The 16,411-nt window shown below is 43.4% G+C and overlaps 1 protein-coding gene across 1 annotated transcript in view; it reads left to right on the forward strand.

The window, feature by feature from the left end:
- The first annotated feature begins 12,222 nt into the window (after positions 1-12,222).
- The window catches only part of EXO5 (exonuclease 5), an 8,028-nt gene continuing 3,839 nt past the window's right edge, over positions 12,223-16,411 (forward strand). Inside the window, exon 1 of the mRNA XM_025396987.1 lies at positions 12,223-12,372. The gene's annotated coding sequence lies outside the window, so the exon portion shown is untranslated. The remainder of the gene's footprint in view (positions 12,373-16,411) is intronic.

The following is a 16,411-nucleotide window of genomic DNA, read 5'->3' on the forward strand; positions in this document are numbered from 1 at the left end:
TTGTAAATAAACATTACATTGACAGGTACTGACTACTAACACTTCTATAAAAAGTACTTAAGATTAAAATCTGGTCCTTCAAATTAAATGAATTCAGCATTATGAAAAATTAACAACATAGTTTTTTTCTGATTTCACGGTGGATTAAATTATTCTTCATGGGTATTCATGATTTGCAGACCAGCATTTAGGAACTATAACTTAAAATATCACCAACCCTATTTTTTTTAATTAAAATTTTATTTTTTTGGCCAGGCATAGTGGCTTGTGCCTGTAATCCCAGCACTTTGGGAGGTCAAGGAAGGAGGAGCAGTTACCAGAAGTCAAGACCAGCCTAGACAACACAGCAAGACCCATCTCTGCAAAAAAGTTTTTAAAAAATTAGCCAGGCATGGTAGCATGTGCCTGTAGTCCTAGCTGTGCAGGAGGCTGAAGCAGAGGGATCACTTGAGCCCAGGAGTTTAAGGTTGCAATGAGCTGTGATCACACCACCGCATTTCAGGTGGGCAACAGAGTGAGACTCTGTTTCTGCAAAAAAGAATAAAATAATATTTTTTAATGGAGAAAACTTTCACATGGTATAAAGTCCAGAAGGTGGAAACAATTGTATACAGCGAAAAGCCTCCTTCCTGTGTTTCCTACCATTGATTTCTGCATAGAGGCAACCATTTTAAATAATTTTTTGTGTATCCATTCAGCTTTTTAAAATTTATGTCCAAGAGAATACAAATATACAGTTTTCCTTTGTCTTTTTGTTGTTGTTTGTTTGTTTTGAGATGGAGTCTCACTCTGTTGCCCAGGCTGGAGTGCGGTGGCACTGTGTCAGCTCACTGCAGCCTCCGCCTCCAGGGTTCAAGCAATTCCCTGCCTCAGCTTCCCGAGTAGCTAGGATTACAGGCACCTGCCACCACGCCTGGCTAATTTTTGTATTTTTAGTAGAGACAGAGTGTCACCATGCTGGCCAGACTGGTCTTGAACTCCTGACCTCAGGCGATCTGCCCACCTCAGCCTCCCAAAGTGCTAGGATTACAGGCGTGAGCCACCATGCCTGGCCTCCTTTGTCTTTTTAAGCAGAAATGGCCACCTCCTATACAGACACATCTGCAAGTTACTTTTTTTTTTTTTTTTTTTTTTGAGACAGAGTCTCACTCTGTCACCCAGCTGGAGTGCAGTGGCGTGATCTCAGCTCACTGCAACCTCCACCTCCCAGGTTCAAGGGATTCTCCTACCTGAGCCTCCTGAGTAGCTGGGATTACAGGTGCATACCACCACACCCAGCTGATTTTTGTATTTTTCAGTAGAGATGGGGTTTCACCATGTTGGCCAGGCTGGTCTCAAATTCCTGACCTCAGGTGATCCACCCACCTAGGCCTCCCAAAGTGCTGGGATTACAGGCGCGAGCCACTGCGCCCAGCCTGCATGTTACTTTTATTACATGATAATATAGGCCAGTTGCAGTGGCTCATGCCTGTAATTCCAGCAATTTGGGAGGCCAAGACAGAAGGATTGCTTGAGCCCAAGAGTTTGAGACCACCCTGGGCAACATAGTGATACCCGGTCTCTAGAAAAAATTTAAAAATTAGTTGGGTGTGGTGGTGGCACTCGCCTGTGCTCCAGCTACTTGGGAGGGTGAGGTGGAGGTTTGCTTAAGCCTTGGAGATCAAGGCTGCAGTCAGCCATGATCATACCTCTGCACTCCAGCCTGAGCAACAGAGTGAGACTCTGTCTCAAAAACAAAAACCAAACAACATATCATAGATGTCATTCCTCTTCACTATATAAAGTGCCTACTTATTCTTTTTTATAGCTGCATAGTATTCCATGGTATAAATGTACTCCAACACTTCGCTATGGATGGGTTTTGGTTATTTTCAGTCTTTTGTTTACACAGTGTTCAATGAATAGTCTTACACGTTTTTGTTTCACACACATGTAAGTATGTAGGGTAAATTCCTAGAACTGGAATTTCTGTGCTAGAGAGTATGTGTGGAGGGTTTTTTGTTTGTTTTTTGGGTTTTTTTCCTTGTTGTTGTTGTTGTTGTTGTTGTTTTTTGAAACATAGTCTCCCAGGCTGGAGTGCAGTGACACAATCTCGGCTCACTGCATCCTCTGCCTCTTGGGCTCAAGTGGCTCTACTGCCTACAGCCTCCTGAGTAGCTGAGATTACAGGCATGTGCCACCATGCCCAGCTGATTTTTGTATTTTAGTAGAGACAGGGTTTTGCCATGTTGGCCAGGCTGGTCTTGAACTCCTGGCCTCAAACAATCCATCCAGCTCAGCCTCCCAAATTACTGGGATTACAGGTAATTTAATCCCAGTAATTTGGGAGGCTGCACCCAGCCAAGAGTATATGTGTTTTTATTATGGATATTGGCAAATGGGCCTTCATAGAGGTTTGGACCTATTTATTTTCCCACCAGCAAGATATGGAACTGTAGGAGCCATATCTGATGCTGAAGCATCTCCTAGACCTGGATCAACAGGCCTATCTGCCATCTGAGGAGCATCAGCTTGTTTCAATAATATGGCCTAGAAGGACCAGGTGGGCTGCACCCCCTAGAAATAGTGACCACTTTCCATACCTGGAGCCAGAGAGGAATCTGCATCTTGATTGGTAGCCCAGTTCACCAAAGTCTCAGCTGGAGAAGGAGACACCTTTCCACCAACTGTTCCAGTCTCTGACTTAATGAGGCTGGAACTGTTTGATGGATGAGAGTCCTTTTAAGGAAACTGATCCTTTTAGATTGTAAAAGATAAAGATAAAAGGATCAGTCTCTTTAAAAGGACTCATTGCAGTGAATATAATCTTGGCTGCAATCCTTCTGATTGGAATGGAAGAGAACTGATGATTGAGGCAAGGTATTTAGGATGGCAGGGTCTACCATGAATGATAGCCTGAACATACATAGCATTTTACAGGATGCTTGTGTTAGAGAGTTATAGTTAACACATGGAAGGAGACAGCAGGAGACAAAACTTTCTAATGAAAATTAACGAATGAGCATTAATTAAAATTGCTTACGATGTGGTGAAAGCTAAATACCAAAGCCAGCACCACAGTGATTTTGAACGTGTTTTATTTTTAAACCTGATAACATTTTATGAAAGTTTTAGTGATTCTGTGTTAATGGATTTCCTATCAGGTCCCTCCCCACAGCCACTACTCCAGTTACAATCCAACGCCTGGCACTTAAGATCCTCATTATATCTAGTCCTACCTTATAGCTTCAACTTCTGTTTACTTTTCTCCTTCCCATATGGGCTCTGACCAAAGTCAGTATGTTAGGATTCTTTAGGTTGCAAATAACTAGAAATCAACTGGGGCTACCTGAAGCCTCAAAGGAGGATGATGTTATTAGAGGGATATTGGGGTGTCTCATGGAATTCAGGGGCTATGATACATGCTCACAGTGGACTGGGACCAGGTCTTGAAGGACTTTGGGAAACCCAGATTGTTTTTTCCTCTCCATCTTTCACCTCTGTTTCTGTCTTCATTCTGGCCCTGCCTTTTTAAACACCTGATTGCAAATCATGGTTACTGTCAATTCCATATTTTACATATATTCAGTTTCCATCACCCAGACAAAAGCTGTCTTCTCTTTCCATCTTCAGTGTAAAGTTCCTGGGGTAAGGATTCTTATTGGCCCAGGTAGGTGAGGTGCCCACCCTTAAATCAATTGTAGGCAGAGATGTCGGGTTTTATGAGAACCATATGGATGGAGTGGCTGGAAGGGCAGGAGAACAGCTCCCGGAGGAAGGGTTTAGTGTTTGTAGAGTTCCAAATCTTACCCATTCTTCAATGCCAGCTCATGGAATCAGGATTTTGGAACTGAGAAGGGTTTAGGAACTCACCTAATCTAAAACCATAAATGGAGAATAACCATCTTCAATTACTCATATCTTATAACTCAGTCACATTTTTTTTTAGCACATTTACTCCAAATTTGTCATCCTAGCTTTCCATACACCTGCTTTTAATTGGCTGAATATAGCCACACTTTGCCATTTTAAATAAGTTTACTTCTTAGGTTTACTACTGCTCCAGGAAGCCTTATGTTATGCTTCAGAGCCTACCCACTGGCTTGGCTTGTTATCAGTGCCTGTGTGTTTATTCTGTTTACCCCATAGGCACTATTCCCTCCCTTTGCTGATGACAGAAATGTCCTTCTCTAGGGGTGTGTCAGTAGGCATAGTCTCTTGTCTAGCTAGACATTTTGTCCAAGTGATTTTTTTTTTTTTTGAGACGAAGTCTCGCTCTGTCCCCTAGACTGGAGTGCAGTGGCGTGATCTCGGCTCACTGCAACCTCTGCCTTCCAGGTTCTAGCAATTCTCATGCCTCAGCCTCCCGAGTAGCTGGGATTACAGGCATGCACCACCATGCCTGGCTAAATTTTTTGTATTTTATAGTAGAGATGAGGTTTCACCATGTTGACCAGGCCAGTTTCACACTCCTGACCTCAAGTGATCTGCCTGCCATGGCCTCCCAGAGTGCTGGGATTACATCCGTGAGCCACTGCGCCTGGCCTGTTTATTGTATTGACATCCCAACACTTTTTTTTAAACGCTAATTTTATTTGTATTATTTATTTATTTATTTATTTATTTATTTATTTATTTATTTTTTTTTTTTTTGAGACGGAGTCTTGCTCTGTCACCCAGGCTGGAGTGCTGTGGCCGGGTCTCAGCTCACTGCAAGCTCCGCCTCCCGGGTTCCCGCCATTCTCCTGCCTCAGCCTCCCGAGTAGCTGGGACTACAGGCGCCCGCCACCTCGCCCGGCTAGTTTTTTGTATTTTTTAGTAGAGACAGGGTTTCACCGTGTTAGCCAGGATGGTCTCGATCTCCTGACCTCGTGATCCGCCCGTCTCGGCCTCCCAAAGTGCTGGGATTACAGGCTTGAGCCACCGCGCCCGGCCTATTTATTTATTTTTTAAAGACAGGGCCTTGCTCTGTTACCTAGACTGGAGTGCAGTGGCCCAATCCATAGCTCACTGCAGCGTTGAACTGTGCTCAATCCTCCCACCTCAACCTCCCAAGTAGTTAAGACTACAGGCTCACATCACCACGCCCAGCTAATTTTTTAAATTTTCTGTAGAGATAGGGGCTCACTTTGTTGCCCAGGCTAGTGTCAAACTCCTGGCCTCAAGTGATCCTCCCACCTCAGCTTCCCAAAGTGCTGGGATTACAGGCATGAGCCATCGTGCCCAGCCCCAATACTTCTTACTCAATATCTCTATCTTAGAAATCTCTCCTGAGCTCCAGATCATTGTATTCAGTGTCCAACTGGGTATCTCCACTTGGCTATCCCACAGTCACCTCAAAGTCAATATGTCCAAAACTCAACTCATAATCTTTTCAATAAAATGTGTATTCCATAACCCAGGAAGTGGTACCACCATCTACCCAGTTCTCCAGCTTAAATTTCTTCCTCTCCATTACCTCCCCCAATCAGTCACCAAGTCCCGTATATTCTCCTCAGTCTATCTTTTTCTCTCCATTCCCATTACCAATGTGTCAATCAGGTTCTTAGCACTTTCTAACTGCTTAAAAGATTCCAAACTGGTATTTCTATTTGTGATTTGGATTAATCTCTCTAGCCTCCCCACTGCTTCTAGAGTAATCATTCTAAAACATATGTCTAATCAAACCACATCATTGCTTGAAATCCCTCAATGATTTCTCATAACTTTAAGATAAAGGTAAGCCTGAGCAACATAGTGAGAACTTCTCTCTACAAAAATTTAAAGATTAGGCCGGGCGTGGTGGCTCATGCCTGTAATCCCAGCACTTTTGGAGGCTGAGGCAAGTGGATCACCTGAGGTCAGGAGTTCGAGACCAGCCTGACCAACATGATGAAACCCTGTCTCTACTAAAAATACAAACAGTAGCCGGGCGTACTGGCACATGCCTGTAATCCCAGCTACTCAGGAGGCTGAGGCAGGAGAATCGCTTGAACCCAGGAGGCGGAGGTTGCAGTGAGCTGAGATTGCGCCACTGCACTCCAGCCTGGGGGACAGCGCGAGACTTCATCTCAAAAAAAAAAAAAAATTGTTTTAAATTAGCTGGGCATCGTGGTGCATGTCTGTAGTCCCAGCTACTAGGGAGGCTGAGGTGGGAGGATTACTTGAACCCAGGAGGCAGAGGTTACAGTGAGCCAAGATTGCACCACTGCCCTCTAGCCTGGGCGACAGAGCAAGACCCTAAGAAGAAAAAAAAAAAAAAAGGTAAATTTCTTAGTACAGACCAGTATAGAGCATTTCATGTTTGTCTAGAAGTGGCTCCCAAATTTCCACCCAGGCATATTTTGCTCCAGCTATAAAGACCTTATGGTTCCCTAAATATTCCATGGTATTTCATGGTTTCTGGTCCTCAATGATGCAATTTTCTCTTCTGTCTAACTTTTTTTTTTTTTTTTTTTGAGATGGAATTTCTCTCTGTCACCCAGGCTGGAGTGCAGTAGCACCATCTCGGCTCACTGCAACCTCTGCTTCCTGGGTTCAAGCAATTCTACTGTCTCAGCCTCCCGAGTAGCTGGGATTACAGTTGCCTGCGACCATGCCTGGCTAATTTTTGTATTTTTAGTAGAGACCAGATTTTGCCATGTTGGCCAGGCTGGTCTCAAACTCAACCTCAGGTGATCCTCCCTCCTTGGCCTCCCAAAGTGCTGAGATTACAGGTGTGAGTCACCGTGCCCAGCCCAACTTCTTTATTTAGTTAGTTCCCACTCATCCTCCCAGATTAGTTTCCATCATACAAGGAAATGACATGTGATACACCTCACAAAATGTATGCCTTTCTTGGATGAGTCCTTGAATTCTTGGCTGGATTGACTAAAGAGATAAGCCTTATCCTATAGGATTTGAGACCAGAAAGTGACAACGTGGGGTTTAAATTTTATAAAATTACTATGAAATCAGTTTGGGAGAACCACATCTCAACATGAGGCAATAGCCCAGTGCAATAACTTATCACTTCAATTTGCTTTACATTGTTATTTGCTCCACGTCCCTCTTCTCTTCTTATCCTTGCTACCATGTGCTTAACACCTTCCAAATTAAAAAAAAAAATACTCTAATCCTTGCCTCAGGCTCTGTTTTCTAGAAGACTCTGGCTAAGACAGGCATAGAGCTTAACCCCAGTTTACCAATCAGGATCAATTTCTGTACTTATGTTTCAGCTATTAGGGAAACAGACTTCCTTTTTTCCCACAATGGACACAAATCTGAAAGGCTTTCATGGTCCTGGAAGCTACTAGCAGAGGAAGAGGAGGGAGGCTGCCTGGATATGGAGCAAACACAGGAGAAACAGAGCCAAGAAATGGAAAGAGAAAACTCCTTGACACAAGGGTTCATAATGTACCATATCCGAAGCTGCCTTCTTTTAGCAGAAGCATGCCCCAGTCTTTCATCCTTAGCTCATCCTCACCCCCCAGAGTTTCCTAGTCTAGGGCTACCTCCTCCTGCTTTCTCCGACTAAAAATGTCCCTTTCAATTGCAAGAAATTGGAGTTTGACTCAAGAGAGAGGCTGATTGTCATATAAGGAATAGAAGATTCTCAAATACAGAATATTGTCAATGGAGATCTCTTGAGCATGTAAAGAGTATGCCGATTATTGCTTCTATACCTGTGAGAACACAATTTGAGCAAGATAAATTCTCTTCCTTTAAGGCTCTGATACTCTAGAGCAGCACTGTACAACAGAAATATAATGTAAGCCATAACACAAATGCAAACATATATGTAATTTTAAATTTTCTAGCAGCTACATTAATACAACAAAAAACAGCAAGTAAAATTAATTTTTTTTTTTTTTTTTTTTTGAGACAGAGTCTCACTCTGTCGCCCAGGCTGGAGTGTAGTTGTACAGTCTTGGCTCACTGCAACCTCTGCCTCCCGGGTTCAAGTAATTCTCATGCCTCAGCCTCCTGAGTAGCTGGGACTACAGGCACATGCCACTATGCCCAGCTAATTTTTGTATTTTTAGTAGAGATGGGTTTTGCCATGTTGGCCAGGGTGGTCTTGAACTCCTGATCTCAGGTGATCCACCCACCTTGGCCTCCCATAGTTCTGGGGTTACAGGCATGAGCCACCACACCCAGCTTAATTTAAAAATGTTTTATTTAACTCAGTTTTATTAGTCTGTTATCATGCTGCTAATAAAGACATGCTAATAAAGACTGGCTAATAAAGACTGCTAATAAAGACTGGCTAATTTATAAAGGAAAGAGGTTTAATGGACTTACCATTGCACGTGGCTGGAGAGGCCTCACAATCATGGTGGGAGGCGAAGGAAGAGCAGGCATGTCTTACGTGGCAGCAGGCAAGAAGCTTGTGTAGGGGAACTCCCCTTTATAAAACCATCAGATATTGTGAGACTTATTCACTATCACGGGAATAGCACAGGAAAAACTCGCCCCTATGATTCAATTGCCTACCACTGGGTCCTTCCCATAACATATGGGGATTATTAAAATTCAAGGTGAGATTTGGGTGGAAACATAGAGTCAAACCATATCACCAGTATATCCAAAACATTATCTTCTCAACATTTAATCAATGTAAACATTATTAGTGAGTTATTTAACCTTTTTTTTTTGTACTTAGTCTTCAAAGTGCTTGCAAATTTCATAGCACATTTCATTTTGGACTAGCCACATTTCAAGTGTTCAAGAGCCACATATGACTAGTGGCTACTGTATTGGACAGTGCAGCTCTAGGAGTAATCACATAAAGACTTACTCTGATATATGGAGGACTGCAGTCAGTACAATGTTACAGGTACAATCCTGTGCTCCAAAAGACCAAGGAGGGAAGAATGGACACAGAGAAAAATGGGCCATTTGTGTCTAACAGTATTTTGATGGTTACAGACCTGGAGGTAGAAGAACCAAATCAATGACTTTTGCATACAGGTGGGCCTTAAGGACTCAGACTTCCTAGGATAGCTTTTGGGGGAAAGGGCATTCTTTTCTCAGTTTTGAGACCCACAGTCTTTAGGCTGAAAGTTATGTTTTGGATATTTATTTTCCCCACAAATTCCATGACTGTTTCTAAATCTCTTCTGCTTCACTCTACCCAGTGTCGTTGCCCCTCAAACTCCATTTGAAGAGTGGTCCATGTGTGAAGGGGCTGGGGAGGGGTTTTCCTGGCATTCAGTTTACATCTCAAGTAAGAAAGGTTATGTTGGGGAAGAGGCAGAACGTTTTTGTAGCCTCAATCTAGAAATGCCTTCTCATATCTCAGTGGATTAAAAAGCATTTCCTCAATGATATGGTTTGGTTGTGTCCCAACCCAAACCTCATCTTGAAGTGTAGCTCCCATAATTCCCACATATCATAGGGGAGGTACCGGGTAGGAGGTAATTGAATCATGGGGGCAGGTCTTTCCTATGCTGTTCTCGTGATAGTGAATAAATCTCACAAGATCTGATGGTTTTGTTTTGTTTTGTTTTTGAGATGGAGTTTCACTCTTGTTGCCCAGGCTGGAGTGCAGTGGCGCGATCTCAGCTCACTGCAACCTCCGCCTCCTGGGTTCAAGTGATTCTCCTGCCTCAGCCTCCTGAGTAGCTGGGATTACAGGCATCTGCCATCATGCTTGGCTAATTTTTTGTATTTTTAGTAGAGATAGGGGTTCACCATGTTGGCCAGGCTGGTCTTGAACTCCTGACCTTAGGTGATCCACCAGCCGTGGCTTCCCAAAGTGCTGGGATTACAGGCGTGAGGCACTGCACCCAGCTGACCTGATGGTTTTATAAAGGTATGTTCCCCTGCAGATGTTCTCTCTTGCCTGCCACCTTGTAAGAGGTGACTTTGCTCCTCCTTCACCTTCCATGATTGTGAGGCCTCCCTAGCCATGTGGAGCTGTGAGTCAATTAAATCTCTTTCCTTTACAAATTACCCAGTCTGAGGTATGTCTTTATTAGCAGCATGAGAACAGACTATTTAATACACTCAACTTCCATATTTCTTTTTTTTTTTTTTTTTTTTTGAGACAAGAGTCTTGGTCAGCCACCCAGGCTGGAGTGCAGTGGTGTGATCTTGGCCCACTGCAACCACCATCTCCCAGGTTCAAGCAATTCTCCCATCTCAGCCTCCCGAGTAGCTGGGATTACAGGCACCTGCCATCATGCCCGGCTAAGTTTTGTATTTTAGTAGAGACAGGGTTTCACCATATTGGCCAGGCTGGTCTTGAACTCCTGACCTCAGGTGATCCCCCCGCCTTGGCCTCCCAAAGTGCTAGGATTACAGGTGAGAGCCACCGTGCCTGGCCTCAATTTCCGTATTTCTAAGAAAAAGAACATTTTCCTACATAACCACAAAATCATTATGACACTCAGGAGACCTATAATTGATTGATAATATTATCTAAAACACAAGTCACTTCAAAATTTTCCCAACTGACACACCAGAGTAGCTGGGACTACAGGCACATATCACCATCCTCAGCTAATTTTTGTATTTTTTGTAGAGACGTGTTTTCACCATGTTACCCCAGCTGGTTTCTGACCTGAGCTCAAGGGATCCACCCACTTCGGCCTCCCAGAATGCTAGGATTACAAGTGTGAGCCAGTGCACTCGGCCTGTAGTTGTCTTAATTTAATGTTTTTTTCTTTCTTCTTTTTTTCTTTTCTTTCTTCTTCTTTTTTTTTTTTTTTTGACAGAATCTCACTCTATCACCCAGACTGGAGTGTAGTGGCCTGATCTCGGCTCACTGCAAACTCCGCCTCCCAGGTTCAAGTGATTCTCTCGCCTCGGCCTCCCAAGTAGCTGAGATTATGGGCGCCTGCCACCAAACTTGGCTAATTTTTTGTATTTTTACTAGAAATGGGGTTTCACTATGTTGGCCAGGCTGGTCTCAACTCCTGATCTCCAGTGATCCGCCTACCTGGGCCTCCCAAAGTGTTTCTATTACAGGCATGAGCCACCATGCCTGGCCAATTTAATGTTTTTCTATTTTTGTTTTAAAATATTTACCCATTCTAAGTCCAAAGATATTTTCCTATATTATATTCTAAAGGCTTTATAGTTTAGGATTTCACATTTAGGTCTTAATCCAACTGGAATTGATTTTTGTGATGAAATGAGAGAGGTCCTGTTTTGTTTTATTGTTTTGTTTCGTTTATTTTTGAGACAGAGTCTCCCTCTGTTGCCCAGGCTGGAGTGCAGTGGTGTGATCTCTGCTCACTGCAACCTCTGCCTCCTGGTTCAAGCGACTCTCCTGGCTCAGCCTCCCCGGTAGCTGGGACTACAGGTGTGTGCCACCACACCCAGGTCATTTTTGTACTTTTTAGTAGAGACAGGGTTTCACCATGTTGGCCAGGATGGTCTCGATCTCTTAACCTCGTGATCCGCCCGCCTCGGCCTCCCAAAGTGCTGGGATTACAGGCGTAAGCCACCGTGCCTGGCCTTCATATTGTCAGAACCTTCATTGAATACACCGTCTTTTCTCCATGGCTGTATGATACCACCTTTGTCACAAATCCAGTTTTCAAGTATAAGTGATAAACCGTAAAGAAAAGCAAAGAATCAAGTATCTGCTTTTGGTAAAAATAAATAAATAAATAAATAAATAAATAAATAAATAAAAATAAGAAAAGCAAAGTGTCATAGAAGTCGGGCTAGTGGTTTTCTCAGGAAGTGTATCTGCGAAGAACCTGACACTTCTTTTTTCGCTCTAATGACTTGTCTGTTCATAATAATTACACTTTGCTTTATATTTCAGAATAAAATTGTGTTATATTTATCAATAAAAGTTTAAAGTAAGCAAACAGAAAAAATATATATATATTGATGAGGGAAGCGCCAGCATCTCTCAAAAGTGAGTTCGTGGTTTTGCTCTCACTGGAAAAGCTGGCGGGAGGTGCTAAGGTGGGGATGCTGAATCCACGGATGGCCAAGCCTAGACGCGGCACTTCACCGGGGGCAGCGACGGGCCCAGACCTTGCTCGGACTGTCCTGGTGGTAACTGGGAGACCTTGCCAGAGAGGGAGCTTACAGGTCAGCTGCGCCTGGAATTAAACGACCCACACACAGCGGCGCAAACACAGGGACTGACCGGCTTTAGCGAGCTCCCAAAACCTGCCCTCGCATAAGCAGCACCCTCCGCCGCCCACAGACAGATTTCCGCCCCAGCCGCAGACTCGCAAGGTAGGCGGCGCCGCGAAGGCCTCTGGGAAGGCGGTCCGTGGGCAGCCGCGGGGCACTCTGGGACTGGGCTCTGGGCGGCATTTTTGCAAGTGGCGGGGCAGGCGGTGTAGACCGCTCCGGCAGCGCGCTCTGCCCGGCTTCTTCAGTCTCCTCGCTGGGAGCGTCCGGGAGCAGCTCCGAGGCCGCGGCGAAACCAGGTGGAGTCCGAGGTTCGGAGGAGTATCCGAGGTTAGGGGAAGGCCGGAGAATGGGGTGGGAGGCTGCGTTTCGGAGCCTAGGGTTCTGTTCCTGCGATCGCCGCGTTCCCCTCCCTTGGTGGGAGCGGCTCCCCTCGCAGGCCGGGTTCCCGTTCTGGACCTTCGCCCTCGGAACACGGTGCTGTCGGCCGGGACTCCTTCCCGAGGTGGACGACTCCTTGCTCTCATTCCTGGCTCTGCCAGGACTGTAGAAAGTACGCAGTACACTTTAGGGCATGCATAGCACTCCCTGGGAGACAGTGCTTTAGGGCCAGAGAAAAGATCTCCGCTGAAGGCAAACGCCCGCGCAGCCCACAAGTCCGGGCTGCACTCAACAAGTCAGGATGTTGCCATCGGCAATTCCGCAGAAGGCAGGAGCCCATCAGAGAGAAAGAGCCGCTGTCATAAGGTCTCTTGCCTGAGCTGTTGGGTGGAGAATGGAGCTGGAAGAGGGAACTGATCTCGGAGCTCCTCGGGGACCTTGGTTATGTTTGACCCTTTTACTTTCAGGGAGCGGGGATTGGCTCATCACTGCATCCAGAGTACGGGGGAAACGAAGAAATCTTGGAGAGAGTTTGCCCCAGGAGAGAGGCGAGCCTTATGTAGACTAGGATCTGGGGTGGGTAACTGGGGTGGGTAACAGTCTGTGCAGTGTGAATCTGAGAGGAGAAAACACCCAACATGGGAATGGTCAGGTAAGAAAGGACCAGAAGTTCCGGTTCTACGATAGCAAGGACCTAAGTTGCTAATTTAGGTTCTTTAATGCAGACCTGGTCTTTCAAAACTTCTTTCTCTTCCCTAGCCTTGTCATTTCAGCATTCTGGCCTTCCCTATGAGGAGGGAGATCAACTAAGTCACAGGTGAATAAGAGTTTCTTCTCTTCTAAAGTTTAATCTCCTTTGTCAGGGGGAATCGATACACTCTCTCATCTCTTACTTGGGAAAAACAAGATCTATCTTTATCGAGTGCTAATATGTGTACTATATGTTATCACTCAATGGTCGGATAGCTGAGTAGGGTTAGTAGGTATTTTAAAGATGTGTCAATAACTTAAGGAAAACTAGAACCTTGTCCAAGCTTACTCAAAAGGCAAGTAGCATACTACTGAATGCTACCGAACCACTCAGAATTAGGTTCAGAATCCAGATCTGTAGGAGGACTCTCAGACTCTTGGCATTATGCTGTTTCCCAGCATGCCATTCACTTACTACCTAACAATTTTGCCCTACTTGTGTACTACCTGTATTATTCTTATATGTTTTTACTTACTTTTGTTAAATCAAACTTGTCCTAAGAAACAATATCTGTGAAATTAGCCATTTGATGGCTGCTCCAATAACAGTATAGTTATCCTAAGCTGTATCTAAAAATGTCAGTCCATGCGCTATGTAAAATCGTCTCGTGTCAGAGATACAAACTACAATTTGGGACACAATGCACTGCATTATGCTCTCTTCTGGATTCTTTTCTGGGTAGGAAAGTCCCAGCCGCACATCTGAGTGTCAGTTATCCATTCTTAGTGTACTGTTTTATTCTTATAGATGAATACTTTCACAGAGAATGCCCCGCTTTGTATCTTCTCCAAAAGACATTTCACTTCCCTGTTTAGGACTACCTGTTCTCAATGTTGTATGTAAAACAAGTAGGAACTCCATACATTTCAGGAGCTTACTCTCTCTTTGGGGAGTTAATGTGTACACAGAAAATAGTCTAACTCTGTGCTGTTCAATAGAGCTTTCTGTGATCAGGGAACTGTTCTCTATCTGTGCCTTATCTGTATCCACCAGCCAGATGTACCTGCTGAGCATTTAATACATGGCTAGTGCAACTGAGAAGTGAGTTTTATTTTAATTAATTTAAATTTAAGTAGCCACGTATGGCTAGTGGCTACTAGTGGTTACCATATTGGACAGCCAGGTCTAGATATTTGAAATAAAATATTTTAAGATTAATTGATTTGGACTTGGAGTTCCCCCTTACCCCCCACGAAAACCTCATAGCATATATGTTACAAATGCACTTTAACTTTAGTTTCTTAGTGAAGGGTAAAGATTCTTACCAATTTTCAGAGACTTCATAGTTGAAATAGTTTCTTGAAATTATTTAAAGCACATTTACGGTTTATAACACTTGTGCAAATGTACAGCTTCTGTGTTTTGTTACTATTGAAATATCCTGTAAAGCAATAACTTTATAGGATACTCTATAAGCAAAAGTCTTACTATTGTGTTATTTGTGTTCATTGCAGATAACTTTCCTTCTAGCTATCTATGTTTTCTTTTATTAGTGACATTTAGACTATTTAAAAATCAGTTAAACACAACCACAATTGATATTAATGACGTTTTCAGGGCATCACTTCTTACGCTTTGACATAGGAGTTGGTGCGTTCAACTTATTTCTCTGCTTATTAGAATAATAGAATAACAAGAAGACATTTGGTTCATAGCTATCTCTATCAGCTTAAATTCTATGTCAAATTATTTATTTTCCTGGCACTCAAAGTCAAACACTAGTGGACTGGTTGCATCTTGTTTTGTTTACTCTCTATGCAGGTTAGATATGTGGGGTTAGGAGGAAGGCTTAAAAAGAGTATCTTCATAATTTGCCTAGTTTCTTTTCTTTTTTTTTTTTTTTTTTGAGACGGAGTCTCGCTCTGTTGCCCAGGCTAGAGTGCAGTGGCGCGATCTCAGCTCACTGCAAGCTCCGCCTCCTAGGTTCACGCCATTCTCCTACCTCAGCCTCCTGAGTAGCTGGAACTATAGGTGCCTGCTGCCACGCCCGGCTAATTTTTTGTGCTTTTAGTAGAGATGGGGTTTCACTGTGTTAGCCAGGATGGTCTCGATCTCCTGACCTCGTGATCTGCCCGCCTTGGCCTCCCAAAGTGCCAGGATTACAGGCGTGAACCACCGTGCCCGGCCACCTAGTTTCTTAAGATTAAAAAATACTTGAAAGACAAAACAATCAAACATAATGTGTGGTCTTTGTTTCCTGGATTAAAGAAAAGCTATCTGGGACATTTTGAGGACAGTTGGGGGAATTCAAATATGAACTGGAATGTTAAGGAATTACTAATTTTGTTAGATGTGATAATGTAGTTATGAGGAGAATGTCATTTGGAAGATAGTATTGTGGTTATGAAGAATGCCATTTGGAAATGTATGCTGAAACATTTAGATTTTAAAGTGTTATGATGTCTGTAATTTACTTCAAAATAGGTCAGCCAAAACAAAAAAGTACACACACAAGAAGCAAATACAGCAAAATGTCAGCAGTTGTTCATCTACATGGTGTGGACATGGGTGTTCATTGTTTTATTCTTTCTACTTCTCTGTATGTTTGAAAATCTTTTTTTATTTTTATTTTTTTTGAGACGGAGTCTTCACTCTGCCGCCCAGGCTGGAGTGCAGTGGCGCTATCTCAGCTCACTGCAACCTCCGCCGCCTAGGTCCAAGCAATTTTCCTGCCTCAGCCTCCCGAGTAGCTGGGATTACAGGTACCTGCCATCACACCTGGCTAATTTTTCATATTTTTAGTGGAGATGAAGTTTCACCATGTGTTGGCCAGGCTGGTGTCAAACTCCCGACCCCAGGTGATCTACCTGCCTCGGCCTCCCAAAGTGCTGGGATTATAGGCTTGAGCCACTGTACCCGGCCTTGAAAATCTTTATAGTAAAAAGTTGAAAGAAAAAGGGTAGTGAGATACTGGATGTAAAACACTTGGCTCAGTGTCTGGCACACAATAATTAACCACACAATAAATACTCTCTGTTATAGCAGTAAATTTTGAGTTTTTAATCTCTAATAGGCAGATTTTTTTCCCATTATAAGCTAGTTTCTTGTGGAGGGAGAAAATAAACTTAATGGGAAACCCCAGTTTAGTGACAGACACCAATTTCTAAAATATATATATTTTTTATATTATATATTTTATATATACGATATAATAAATATATATTTCATATATATATACACACACACCACTATATATATAAATATATATATATGGTTTTTTTTTTTTTTTTTTTTTTT

The sequence above is a fragment of the Theropithecus gelada genome, chromosome 1, assembly GCF_003255815.1.
Source record: "Theropithecus gelada isolate Dixy chromosome 1, Tgel_1.0, whole genome shotgun sequence".
Lineage (NCBI taxonomy): Eukaryota > Metazoa > Chordata > Mammalia > Primates > Cercopithecidae > Theropithecus > Theropithecus gelada.